Here is a 13,486-nt window from a genome sequence, read left to right on the forward strand (position 1 = left end):
TAAAATAAATAAATACCTTCCCTATCAACGAGAGTGACACTGGTACTGGTTCACGACCAACTTGTGCTTGCTCTTATCAAAGTTTGGCTTGTGTCCACAATAAATAACTGCCCTCACATTGTTTCTGCTTATCTCAATAAGCATGTTCCCCTCACATTCAACAAAGACCATGGACACCTGTTTCTAGATAAATTGAAGCTTCCAAATGAAATGAGCATGGATAATTCCTGACATGAACATGCATACCTTTTCACCATGAATGCTCAGATAACGCTAACAATTCACCTGTTTCGCATGTACTGATTCCTATTGACCATTCAGGCGTAATTTCAGAAACAATGGCAGATCGGTGTGTGAAGAAAAAATGTTCCTGGCAGTTATAACTGGCATGAGTAGTGAGTGGAGTGTCAAGCAAAAAATTATGTTAACTGGAAGAAGTCACTGCGACAGTACACGCTGTTAGTTCAGAAGTGTGCACATTACAAGCAATAAAAATGTGGGTTATGGTTTAGCACGGTCATCACACCTTCATAGTAGGCTATGGTTGCAAAGCATCAGGCCCTGCCAATTGTTTACACATAAAGGTCATCAGGGAAGATGGCAATACTATCACTGCATCAGGTTAGCTGTTATAATTATGTGTACATTGTGGATAAAATTACCTGCACTCTTTTAATAATTGCGCCATACAATTATGAAAAGGTGGATTAACTGTGGACAATCACATCAAATTGAATCACGTTATATGTGCAGCGCTTTTCACAGAGAACTGTCAAACTGACGCTTCAGAGTAACAGATGTAAAATTTGGCCAAAAATAGGCCTGCACCCCCAAAAAGCAAACAGTTAGGTTAAAATAAAATAAAATGGGAAGAAAAAGCAGTGGCGAGAAATAACTTCCCGATAGCAAGAAACCTCTGAAAGAATCTGGAGAGTTGGAGCCCATACTCCACTGGCTGGCTAGGTATAAACACAGGAGAACTGTGTAATGAAAACAATGCTCTCCTATATTGTGTCAGGCAAGCAAGGATTCATTAAGAATATGTTTATCTTCTGAATCCAGCGGTTCCAACAGTCAATGTCCTTGTTAAAATGTTCAGCACTCTGAATACTGAACCAAGTGATATTGCATGCTAGAACCCCTCACTTAACCTACATGTAAAATATATTTGATTTGATTTAATTTAATAATTTGTTTAAATTATGTTTAAATTTGAATTATCAATTAAATCACTGAATTCATTGATAGGTTAGTCTACAGTGCACTGGTGGAATCAACCAACAAGTCAAAACAAGCTCTATACCAGGTTTTAAGATTAAATAATTGAATTCAATAAGAAGCAGTCAATTATATTAATTGAAAACATACATTCTTTATTGAATGCAGGCACTCTACTTCTAAATTACACACAACAGAAGACATACAGCAAAACATTAAACAACTAAACTAGAAATACCAGAAAATAGAGAGAGAGACGGATAAGAGAGAGAGACATAGAAACGGATCAGCCAGACCTTGCCAAAGTATCACTCACTTCCAGTATATGCGCCACAAGGAAACCAGCTAAAAGCACACAACCAAGGAAGCACCACCAAAATAAAAAGAGGAAAATTTCTTCTTCAAGGCTCCGACGCAACACACAACCTTTTTCCAGTGGCAATCTTAAATACCTTACCCAGCATGGCTTGAGGATGTTTTGCCCTGATTGGATGATGCTGAGTTAAAGGTGTAGGATAGAAGGGAAGGGGGGTCAGACTGATTTATGACAAGGACTGGCCTATCTAAAGATTGATTTCAAACTTAAAGAGGACATGGGAAAGGGAAGTGTTAGGCATGTAGGGTCTCTGACCCCCGATATGGTGTCCTGTGTCATCTGGTTTGTCTCTTCGGAGGGGGTGAGACCCATAAGCCGCGTTTCCACCAAAAGTACCCGGAACTATAACGGAATGGAATTATAACGTGTGCTCTTCTGTTCTTTTCTTGCTTTAGTATTCGTTTTATAGAATGCTAAGCATTCATGCTGGGACAGCATATTACGTACCAAAACATTAAAACGGATTAATTCGGTTGCTGAATATTTTCTTCCGGATTTTCTTTGTTAGCCCATTGTAATTGACTCAAAACGTTTGATACAGTTCACATTGGTGATACAGTAAAAGCAAACTGGAAATCACCTTCCGCACTTTTTGTCAGGGTAAAATAACAGGTTAATTCTAGTAATCGTCCCTTTAGCTTTTTCAGACTGCCGTAATTTTACTCTGCCATTCTTCAATTCCACAAAAAGACCAGGAAGACTATGGACTAATTTATGGTGCATGGTTCGCATCTGGAGGGCACACTTCACTGCTCGGCTAGCAGTAACTTCGAAGGAAAGCAAACGGTGGCTGTACCACTGCTAATTTATATTTTCACGCAAGTCCGAGTTTTCGTTCTATTCTTGTCATTTTGCGATTTGCGATATGGAATTGACGATGAGAAAGTAATCAAACAGCAAATTGTTTACAACGTGTGCATGTTTTGTGCTGTTGTTGCCAGTTATACATATAAATGTGAATGCATTCGGTCGCTTCGGATGTCAAGACATGAAAGCGAATGTTCGCATAAAAACATAATGAATGTGTTTGAGAGGATATATAAAACAGTTACAATCTGACTATTGGCCTGTTATATCCTATTTGTTGCATAACAACGGTCCAAGTTCAACTACCAACGACAGTTTTGCTTGACAACGGTAAAATAAGCCCAAACGGCTGCAGAAGAATATTTCAATTCCAGGTGATTAAATCGATAAAAAAATAAATACAAAAGTAACCATATATAATCATTGTTGGTAACCCGTTGTATATAAGTGGAATAAACCCCTCTGGGCTGTCCCGGTTATTAGAAAATAATGTAGGCTACTTCGGTGGTAGTATGGGGTTACAAAAGGGGTTACAAATCATAGGACAGATGGACCTACGACAACGTCGTTTTTTCATACGTCAGTGGGCTACTATGCCTAATCTTCGCGGGACTTTAGACCGCGGTGGAAACGCAGACAACCATGGGCTGAAGGAACCTTTTAGTTCCTTGAAAAGTAGTTCCTACTAAAAGTTCTGGGTACTTTTGGTGGAAACGCGGCTTTATTCATTGATTCCCTCTCTAAGGCCAAAATCTAAACAATACATATCCTACGATTGCTAGAGTCACCTTCTGTTACGTACAGTATTGTACGGCCTGGTATGTTTGTAATTCAGCATAGGTAGGCCCAAGTAGGTTTGTAATGTAATTTTGTTATATTTAATATTCTATTTTCATATATGATTGAAGGTACACCAAATAGTTTCAAATAGGCCTGCAAGGTCTTGTGAAGCCATCATTCTATTTGATGAAGGGCATTAAATAAATTTGATTTTGCTTGATTTAAATGAAATGTAATCTTAAATGCAAGGTGGTTAGATGTTGAAGATTATATTAGATATACAGAAGATAAACCTGCTCTGATGGGATGTCCTAAAAGCCAGTTTTTTTGCATTATTAATTTGCTTGACTTGAAAGAAGCAGACATACTACGGAAGAGGATTAGGGCCACGTGAAAATTCTGACTTTAAAGTCAGAATTGTTAGAATAAAGTCAGAATTATGAGATTAATGTCAGAATTCTGAGACTAAAGTCAGAATTCTGACTTTAATCTCAGAATTATGGGTACCTGTAAGGAACCAACTTCAGTGAGAGAGTCACTCTGCGTCATGCTGGAGGGGAACTACACGCTGACCTAAAATGTCGGATTTAATCGAGTTTTTGGTGTTTGGGGGTCCCAGAGGAACCAATTTCGTTAATGGAAGAGCAAAAGGTGAGTGAAAAAGAAATAAGTGTTGGTTTGGTGCCTGGGGAGACCGGGGGCAATTGTAACAATTTTTGGTTTTGATGTCATTACTCAAAAACCTCTTGAACTATTTGGATACAATTTTTATGTAGGTAACTTGTACTACGTCCTCAAATGTTTTTACAAGCAATGTTGGAGTCACAATATTGATTGAAACATTAGAAGTCAAATGTTACATCTGCCCCCATGTGCGGGGGCGACTGTAACAGCATATGGGGGCAATTGTAACAACATACATAATACCTTCATATAAATACCAAGGACCACAATAAACTCCCAACAATATAGATATAGTTAAAACAATTTAATATTCATTGAACAATTAATTCCAATTTAATTAAAACAGTAAAATTAACCATATAATTATACAAATACGGACGGAGTGTAGCACAGTGGGTAAGGAACTGGGCTTGTAACCGAAAGGTCGCAGGTTCGATTCCCGGGTAAGGACACTGCCGTTGTACCCTTGAGCAAGGTACTTAACCTGCATTGCTTCAGTATATATCCAGCTGTATAAATGGATACAATGTAAAATGCTATGTAAAAAGTTGTGTAAGTCGCTCTGGATAAGAGCGTCTGCTAAATGCCTGTGATGATGATGAAATATAAAAAACAATTTCTAATGACTCGCTTAAATCCGACATTTTCGGTCAGCGTGTGGTGCCCCTCCTGCATGATGCAGGGTGGCTCTCTCATTGAAGTTGGTTCCTTACAGGTACCTATAATTCTGAGATTAAAGTCAGAATTCTGACTTTATTCTCAGAATTCTGACTTTATCTCAGAATTTTGACTTCAATCTCAGAATTCTGACTTTAAAGTTGTCATGCTGGAATATTCCTCTTCTGCCAAGCTTCTGGAGACTGGGAGTCATCTTGTCCGCCAATATTTTGGTATATCCACAGGCATTCATGGTGTCATCTATAAATGTAATCTCCCCAACACCCTTTGCACTCATGCAGCCCCATATCATCACACTCTGTGCTTCACTGTCGGGATTATGCATTCACTGTGGTAGTCCTGGCCAGGTTCACGCCAAACATACTGGACCCCATCTGAGCCAAACAAATTTATCTTGGTCTCATCTGACCAAAGAATGTGCTCCCAATATTTATCAGGCTTCTTTTCATGTTCTTTAGCAAAGTTTAATCTTGCAGTTTTGTGCCGAAGAGCAAGCAAGGGTTTTTTTTCTTGGACGGCGTCCATAGAGGTTGACGTAATGCAATGTCCTTCACACTCTCTGAGCTGTCAAAGAAATGTATAACATTGATAACCCCTGTGCCAAGTCTGAAGCACTTGCCCGTCTGTTTTTCAGAGCTAGATTGTGCAAGTTGCCGTGTGTCTGTGGCGCCATTTTAGGAGGACGGCCACTGCTGCTCTGATTAGTGGTACTATGGCTCGTTCTATACCTCCTGATTACTGCTGCAACTGTGTTTCGACTGATTTTTAGTTGGTCATCGATCTTCCTGCATCCTTTTCCATCTTTGTGACGTCTCACAATCAGATTTTACAATTCCTCTGGCAATTATTTTCCATGTGGAGCCATGATGCTGACATGCAGATAGACACCACCCATAGGTCCAAAATTGAGAAAGTTCTGGTGTTCACGGGTCATTTTTATAACCATGTTCATGCAATTAGGCTAATTGGAAATCACAGGTGTACTCAATTTTGTTTCAATGATCACAGGTTTTCTAACTTGTGTGTCAGTGATCACAGGTGTATTCACTTTTACTTTGAGGCCTGTATTTTCAATATAGTCTTTCTAAATGGTAAATGGACTGCATTTATATAGCGCTTTTATCCAAAAGCGCTTTACAATTGATGCCTCTCATTCACCAGAGCAGTTAGGGGTTAGGTGTCTTGCTCAAGGACACTTCGACATGCCCAGGGCGGGGATCGAACCAGCAACCTTCCGACTGCCAGACAACCGCTCTTACCTCCTGAGCTAAAGTATTTGTTTTTGAGTGTTCATAAGAGGAAATACTCTACTTGTCAACTTAGAAATAATGCAATTGTTGAGAGGTGATACAATTTTGAATCATTTGACATTTAAGTGATATTGCACAGGGGTGTACTCACTTCTGTTGTGTGTGTATATATATATATATATATATAATCAGCTAATGTTACTTTTGACTCAAAATATAATTGCATATGATGAAACAAAAGAAACCATAGTAGATTCACTTGCTAGCCAACATTATGCTACCGCTACGACGGAAGTTGAACAAACTGGATAAAATATAACACATTTAAACACATTTCAGCTTGATTATCAATATAACATTAAAATGTTTATGGGTGCTTGTGTTCAATTTCTCATCAAAAAACATGTTTTAAACATACAAAAATGCCAAGTTGCTGACAGCACTGTCAAGAAGTCATTAATTCAAACTTGCTAAAACTAGGCTTGCCATTAAAAGTATTGATATCAAAATTAGGCCAAGTTAGTAGGCAGGCATTGCCCTCCTCCTCATCTTCATCATCACACTATTGTTAACATAAGTGGGCGCTTTTAATGCAAAGTGGTCATCATTGCATGTGAATGCATCAACGCGCCAGAGCTGCGCTCCAGACGACAGCCATTCACACGTCTGGGCGCTCCAGAGAAGAGTCATTCACATGTCTGGGTACCACCGCCCAGTGGCATGCTGCCTAACTATGAAGCTAGTATATAGTCTATGCTGCTGCATACCATCTTTTCTTCAACATCATTCCGATACTTTTGTTTGTTGGATTGATGGGGAAGGCATAAGTTTGTGGAAGCCAATGCACGCGCATTTACGCAGATACCCGACATTGCCTTTCACTTCATTCAGTGGTCGTTATTGTGTCCGACAGGCATGTTTTTGGCCAAATATGATCGATGGGAATAACGTTCATCTACCATTATGCTTTGCCTATACTTTTCTGAGTAGCAGCTGTCTATATCTCTGTTTTTCCCCACACTTGATTGCTCAGACATATAGAAGCGCAAGATAAGCTTTCATCCACCGACATTGTGCACATCAAAACTACAGTCTTTGACACGTGTCAACATTTCCAGCCTATTTGTTTTGCATAATAAGTGGGGCTGGTTGTCTCTGAGAATAATGTGAGGACAGGCTTTGGATTGTTGATCCTGCGTCCTAATGTATTTTTCCCCTGTTGTTTTAAAGACATATGAGGGCAGGCATTGCCCTCCTCCTCATCTTCATCATCACACTATTGTTAACATAAGTGGGCGCTTTTAATGCAAAGTGGTCATCATTGCATGTGAATGCATCAACGCGCCAGAGCTGCGCTCCAGACGACAGCCATTCACACGTCTGGGCGCTCCAGAGAAGAGTCATTCACATGTCTGGGTACCACCGCCCAGTGGTGTGCTGCCTAACTATGAAGCTATTATATATAGTCTATGCTGCTGCATACCATCTTTTCTTCAACATCATTCCAATACTTTTTTTTGTTGGATTGATGGGGAAGGTATAACTTTGTAGAAGGAAAATCTGCCAAATGCCTGTAATGTAATGTAACATATATATATATATATATATATATATATATATGGTACCAGTCAAAAGTTTGGACGCACCTGTTTAAACCAATTGTTTCATGATTAAAAATGCTTTAGACTGTTTAAACTTGTATAAACACTTAATATTTCATTATATGATATATGTACTTATATAAGCAGATAATCTTAAATGGATTGCATTCAAAAGTTAGATTTTTAAATGAAAATGGAAATCTTGTAAACTCATTGGGAGGGGGGGGGGCATTGTTTTGTTATTTAAATATTGGTGTTCATGATCACATCTATCTTAACAGGTGCTCCAGGACCTGTAGAATTTTTCATATTTAAAAAAAAATAATGACCACCTGCCATATTTCAAAATGCATGGGGTATATTCCTACATCATTTTCACCACATGCAGTACCATATATTTCCAATGGAGGGTAGAAGGGTGAAACGGATGCAGGAATAAAATATAAAAAAGTGTTTATAGACAAGTTTATACAGTTTAAAGCATTTTTAATCATGAAAAAAAACTGGTTTAAGAAGGTGTGTCCAAACTTTTGACTGGTACTATATATATATATATATATATATATATATATATATATATATACACTGCATTGGACTTTACTGCTTCTTTTGCACTTCAGGTGACATGCGAATTGCATTTCGTTGTCCCAGTACTTGTACTCTTTCCAATGACAATAAAGTTGAATCTAATCGAATCTCATGTAATGATGCTGGCCACTGTGCTCTCCTGTCTGACTGAGGATGACAGATATGAACCGCTGTTTGCGCGTCATCCAAAAACGGTTAAATAAATGAACAGTTTATGAGCAATATAAACGTTTTGGATTAATGTTAAAAATGATTTATGTACAGTTTCACGGCGTAAAAGTCTGGTTTTATATGTCCCCCCAATATGTGGTAGAATCCGGCGCCAGTGGGTGTTAGGTGTCAGCAATGGTTCTAAGGTGACGAGACTACCTGATGACGTAACGAATGGCAAAGGGTCGCAGGGTATTTAATAATGAGCGCGAAGAGCAGGGCCACACAGATAATACAATGGCTGAAGGAGCACCTGAAAGCGCGTCGCCATCAGAGCTACCAACGGTAGACACCGAAGAGGGGAAACAGCTGCAGGCAAAATTCCAGCTACTTTTTGTAAGTGCAAGCCTATATACATACATTAGCAGTAGTCTATATTATGAGTATACAACTGTTGAATGGCATAGGTGGCGGTATAAATAAAATGAACCAATACTTGAATCAGGACGTACAGTGACGGTTTATATTTTGATGTCATATTACAGTACGCCTGCCGACACGAGTCTGCCAGTCGGGAGGAATTGGCAGCAGAGGCCTTGAAGTCGGCCACATGGGCACTAGACATCATAGCCAGGTTGGAGAGGCAGAACATAGCTGCCGAACAGCGAAGTCGACATTTGCAGGAGCGACTCCTAAATCTTCAGCACAAACTAGACCGTGGCTTTGCAGCCTGATGGTAGGTTGGTACTCTGAAGGAGAAAATATGTATTTGTGATGCTAAAGGCAACACAGATCGCCTGACAAGAAATAACTGTTCAATTCATGTATTCCTTTAGATCGCAGAATGGCGACCATGACGCATGCAAATGTGGAAGAAGGAGATGCAAGCACAGACAGCGAGTCTACTTAGCACCAAGTGCCAGACTGAGGAAGGGGCGAAAATACAAGTAGTCACTTTATTCCTATTGGGTGAAGCCGCAGCACATTGTGTTCATGACAATAAAATAGCATTTGCTCCACGTTTGTTTTCAGTCGCGTGAGTCTGTCCTCCAAACTGTGTAAATGTCTGATGCCTTTTCTCAGAGTGTCGCTTTTACATAACTGCACGCCCAGATTCACTCACTCCCATTTCTCCCCTAGTTTTGAGACACGCGAGCAATTAAAAATGTCAAAACCTATTGCCTAACTATGAAGCTATTGTATATGCATACCATCCTTTCTTCAACATCATTCCGATACTTTTATTTTTGGATTAACGTAATGATACTGGCCACTATGCTCTCCTGTCTGACTGAGGATGACAGATATGCGTCATCCAAAAACGGTTAAATAAATAAATGAATGAACAAAACGTAATGGAACAATGTCATAGTGTGTACAGTCATCTTTGGGGACAAACAGTCTGTGAAGTTCCCATTTGTATGTGTCTACACTAGTGGCGCTTCTCCATCACCGTGCCATGTCGGAAATTCTACAGTGGATCGTTCTGTAACTTTTTGTGCAGCTACCTGTGGTTCTCTAGAATGTGTCTGAAGTGGAATTAGTGATTGGAAACTGACAGTTTTCTTTCAGTATTTTTTTGAATAGAACATCTTGTTTTAGTGCTTAATATTTTCAAAGGGCCTTTATTCTGACATTCCACAGTGAATCATTCTGGAACTTTTTGTGCAGCTACCTGGGGTATTATAGAATGTGTCTGAAGTGGAATTAGTGATTGGAAACATGCAGTTTTCGTTTAGTAATTTTTTGGATAGAACATCTTGTTTTAGTGCTTAATATTTTCAAAGGGCCTTTATTCTGAAATTCCACAGTGAATCATTCTGGAACTTTTTTGTGCCGCTACCTGGGGTCTTATATAATGTGTCTGAAGTGGAATTAGTGATTGGAAACAGACAGTTTCCTTTTAATAATTTTCTGAAGTTGTTTTGGTGTATAATATTTTCAAAAGGCCTTTATTCTGTAATTCCACAGTGAAACGTTCTGGATGTTTTTAAGCAGCTACCTGGGGTCTTCTAGGATCTTTCTGAAGTGGAATTAGTGATTGGAAACAGACTATTTCCTTTTCACAATATGCTTTATGTGATACCTTGTTAATCTGTATACGAGACGTAAAGGCTCTGTATATTCAAATTCGACAGTGAATTCTCCCGAGTCATAACCTCCTTGGTGAGCCAGTGAAATTTATTTGGCGTTTAGAACGATAAATAGTGTGTTTTTTCATTTCACTTTTTGAATCAAACCCTAATATTATTAGACGACTGTAAAGTAAATGAAAGCGTTTTGTCGACGGATTATTCAATTAATTACCGTAATAACGCGAGTGTACGCGCAGAAGGAAATAACGTGGCGGCTGGCTTGACTGTGATTTCCGAAGTGGCGGATGGCTTGACCGCAGTATGAAACTGGTAGGGAAAAAGATTGCTTACTTAAAATCAAAAATATGTAAACGCTTTAAAGAATTACCATAAGTTTAAATCGCAACGTAGCCTACATAATAATCAATCTCAAATTGTATTCATGTATTTGCTTGGTTAACAAGCGTGCCAACTTTATGAAGAATATGTAATAATAACAACAACAACAACAACAATAATAATAATAAATAATCCGTAATCAGCCGTGTCGTCTTGTTATTCAAGTCAAAGCATTTAACTGGTCAGATTTAGTAAAATCAGCTAATCATCAAAAAGATAGCATGACATTTTAAACTTGAAGGGATATGAACACCACAACGCCATGAACAAGCTTTGAAGTACACGTGCAATAAAGGCTTGCTTACAACTTCATTTATAATATAGGTGCATTTTCATTGGCAAGACCATTAAATAATCTGATTTTTTAAAGATGGATTATCTTCTTTTTATTAACAAGCCCTTTTTAGAAAGCACGGCAAACGACGACATCGGAGAAGTCAAATACACTGAGCAATGGTTGGTTAAAAACTATCTACCAACACTTCGAGCTAACAAACCGCTGCTCAGTGCATTCACTTCTACATCATTCAATAGGCTACGTCTTTCTGCGGTGTAGGCCTATTTTTGAATTTACCCCGCCCTCTCCGCAAAATAAGATAGCAAAACTAAGTTTGCCTTTTCCCCAGTTTCCAGTTTAAACTTTTTTTGTCTGCCAGGACAATACAAAAACGAAAAGGCTTGTAAAACTGCTTATAAAATATCTGATGTTTATCTGTTTTTCTCTTGTTCTCCATTACTGCAAGAGGGAACTAGGGAGTAGGGACACACCCCCAGTAATATAAGGATGAAATATAAATCAGAGCATGTATAACTACCATTTTAGAGCATATTTCTGTGTATAAACAGGTCATCATGACGCGCGGCAAGCCGAAAAAATAGAATAGAAGCGAAAAACTACGCTCCAGTTCCCTTGTGTTGCACAAGTTTCACACCCGGTTCGCGCCGACTTCGCTGCTGGTGTAGAGAACGTCGCCGGCTGCCGTTGTAATAACAGTAGGCTACTTCAACTACGCTTCACTTACCCGCGTAGTATGCGCGTCGTGCTCTCGCGGACGCTACGCGTGCGGTGGGTGTCCGGCTTAAGCAGTGTACCCAGCGTCTCCAAATCTAGCCAAAATGTCTAAATTATGCATTGCTGTAAATCACAACAAATTCACGTATTTCACCACAAATCAACAGTTTTTACTCAAGAAACGGACTGTTGCATTATTTCCAAGTGGTAATTACAAGCTTTTGTTAGTACAGTGGTCTAAAATAGCTAGGGGTCCAGAATCCAAAATCTCTCCAGAAAGGAATAGGCCTAATGCTTTTTGTCCATTGTAAGGCATATAAATGAGCCCCTTATGAAGGTTTAAGATGAAACATTGATATCAGATGGAAAAATAATGCAAAAATATTGTCACACAATGCTTTGGTGTATAACCCTGGCACCATTTTGTTTCAGATACCACCTTTGCTCTGCTTTTACGTCCGCTTTTCGTCTGTGTCTCGTGTCTTACAACCGTAACCTTTATTTGTATCAGCCACGTGTATTATTTAAAGCTTAACAATTGTCATTTTTGTAACTGGTAATACTGAACTATTTACATTGAACTCTTAAGTCTATACATTTCCATTTATGCGTATATTGTGTTCAGTCTTCATTAGATATTTTAGTTCCCCCTCTTGTGTTCCCCCTGGGACCTTAATTAGGGAACAGATCTTGGTACGGTTAGTTTTGGGAGGAGGATTGTGCTTGTAACATGCTGATGTGCTACTGCTCCTGCCATGTTTGCTACTTCCATTAAATGTTATACTTAACGATACTCACTGTAGCCCAGTTCATTATACCAGCCTCTTCCAAATATTTGGGTTACACAATAAAAACATTTTATCTTATATTCTAATGTCATTGAAAATCTACAACTACCGTGTTGTGTAGTGTAGTTCTTATACTTTTATTTGGTGAAAGTCTGTGGACTATTCCTCAACACAGATCATTTTATTGCAGTCTTTTAGTGCTGTCGGCATAAGCGTTTCGCGGGAATTAATACTAGCTGATACTAGCTTAGCTAGGATTGCCTTTAGCCTGGTGGCTAAGCTAGCCAGTCGCTTTCACTGAGGATCTTAATCTCTATATCAATTCAAACACTCACCTCTACCCCGGACTGCTCTGGATGCCTTCGGCTGAGTCAAAAAGTGGTCAAACTCAAAGGTCGGATTTCCAAGCTTTACCAGATCCAAGATAATGAACGACTCCTGGGCTCGCTGGCCACAGAAGCATACCGCATTCCTGACAATACCAAGCTTCCCTGGCTTGCTCTCTCTCCAACTACCGAGCCAGAGCTGCTGATTGTCAGTTCGATCCCTGAGGAGGACCCCTGGCCCAGGCTTGGAGTTAAACCTAAGGCATGTATCTGTTCCACACCCTCTCCTTCGGAACCCTGGATTGTCATCCGGGGCGACAAGAATTGAGGTAGGAACTCCTCCCATACTCCACCTCCGGGGTCTATCCAGCTGGGTAACAGGTTCTGTCTGCTGGGGAAGTTGGACCAACACCTGTCCACTGTCGGCTGGAGGCCATGGCCAGTGCAGCGCTGCTGCCCAGAAGTTTGAGGGGTCCCGGTACCGGTTCCGGTCTAAGGAATGATGCCCCTGGACTGGCAGCCCCTAGTCTCCGCAGTCGACACCGGCAACTCCATCATCAGGAACGTTAAAATTAGCTCAGCTACAACTTGTTGTATCCCAGGTGCCACTGTCCGCGATATAGAGGAAAAAGCTATCGAGATCCTTTACATTACATTACAGGCATTTAGCAGACGCTCTTATCCAGAACGACTTACACAACTTTTACATAGCATTTTACATGGTATCCATTTATACAGCTGGATATATACTGAA

At 39.7% G+C, this 13,486-nt stretch overlaps 1 long non-coding RNA gene across 1 annotated transcript; it reads left to right on the plus strand.

Moving 5' to 3' along the window:
- The first annotated feature begins 8,367 nt into the window (after positions 1 to 8,367).
- Positions 8,368 to 9,151, plus strand: LOC135252038 (uncharacterized). Its single transcript, XR_010329274.1, has 3 exons — positions 8,368 to 8,528; positions 8,678 to 8,868; positions 8,969 to 9,151. It is a non-coding gene; the product is annotated as an uncharacterized LOC135252038 (long non-coding RNA).
- The last annotated feature ends 4,335 nt before the right edge of the window (positions 9,152 to 13,486 follow it).

Source organism: Anguilla rostrata, chromosome 3 (genome assembly GCF_018555375.3).
Source record: "Anguilla rostrata isolate EN2019 chromosome 3, ASM1855537v3, whole genome shotgun sequence".
NCBI lineage: Eukaryota > Metazoa > Chordata > Actinopteri > Anguilliformes > Anguillidae > Anguilla > Anguilla rostrata.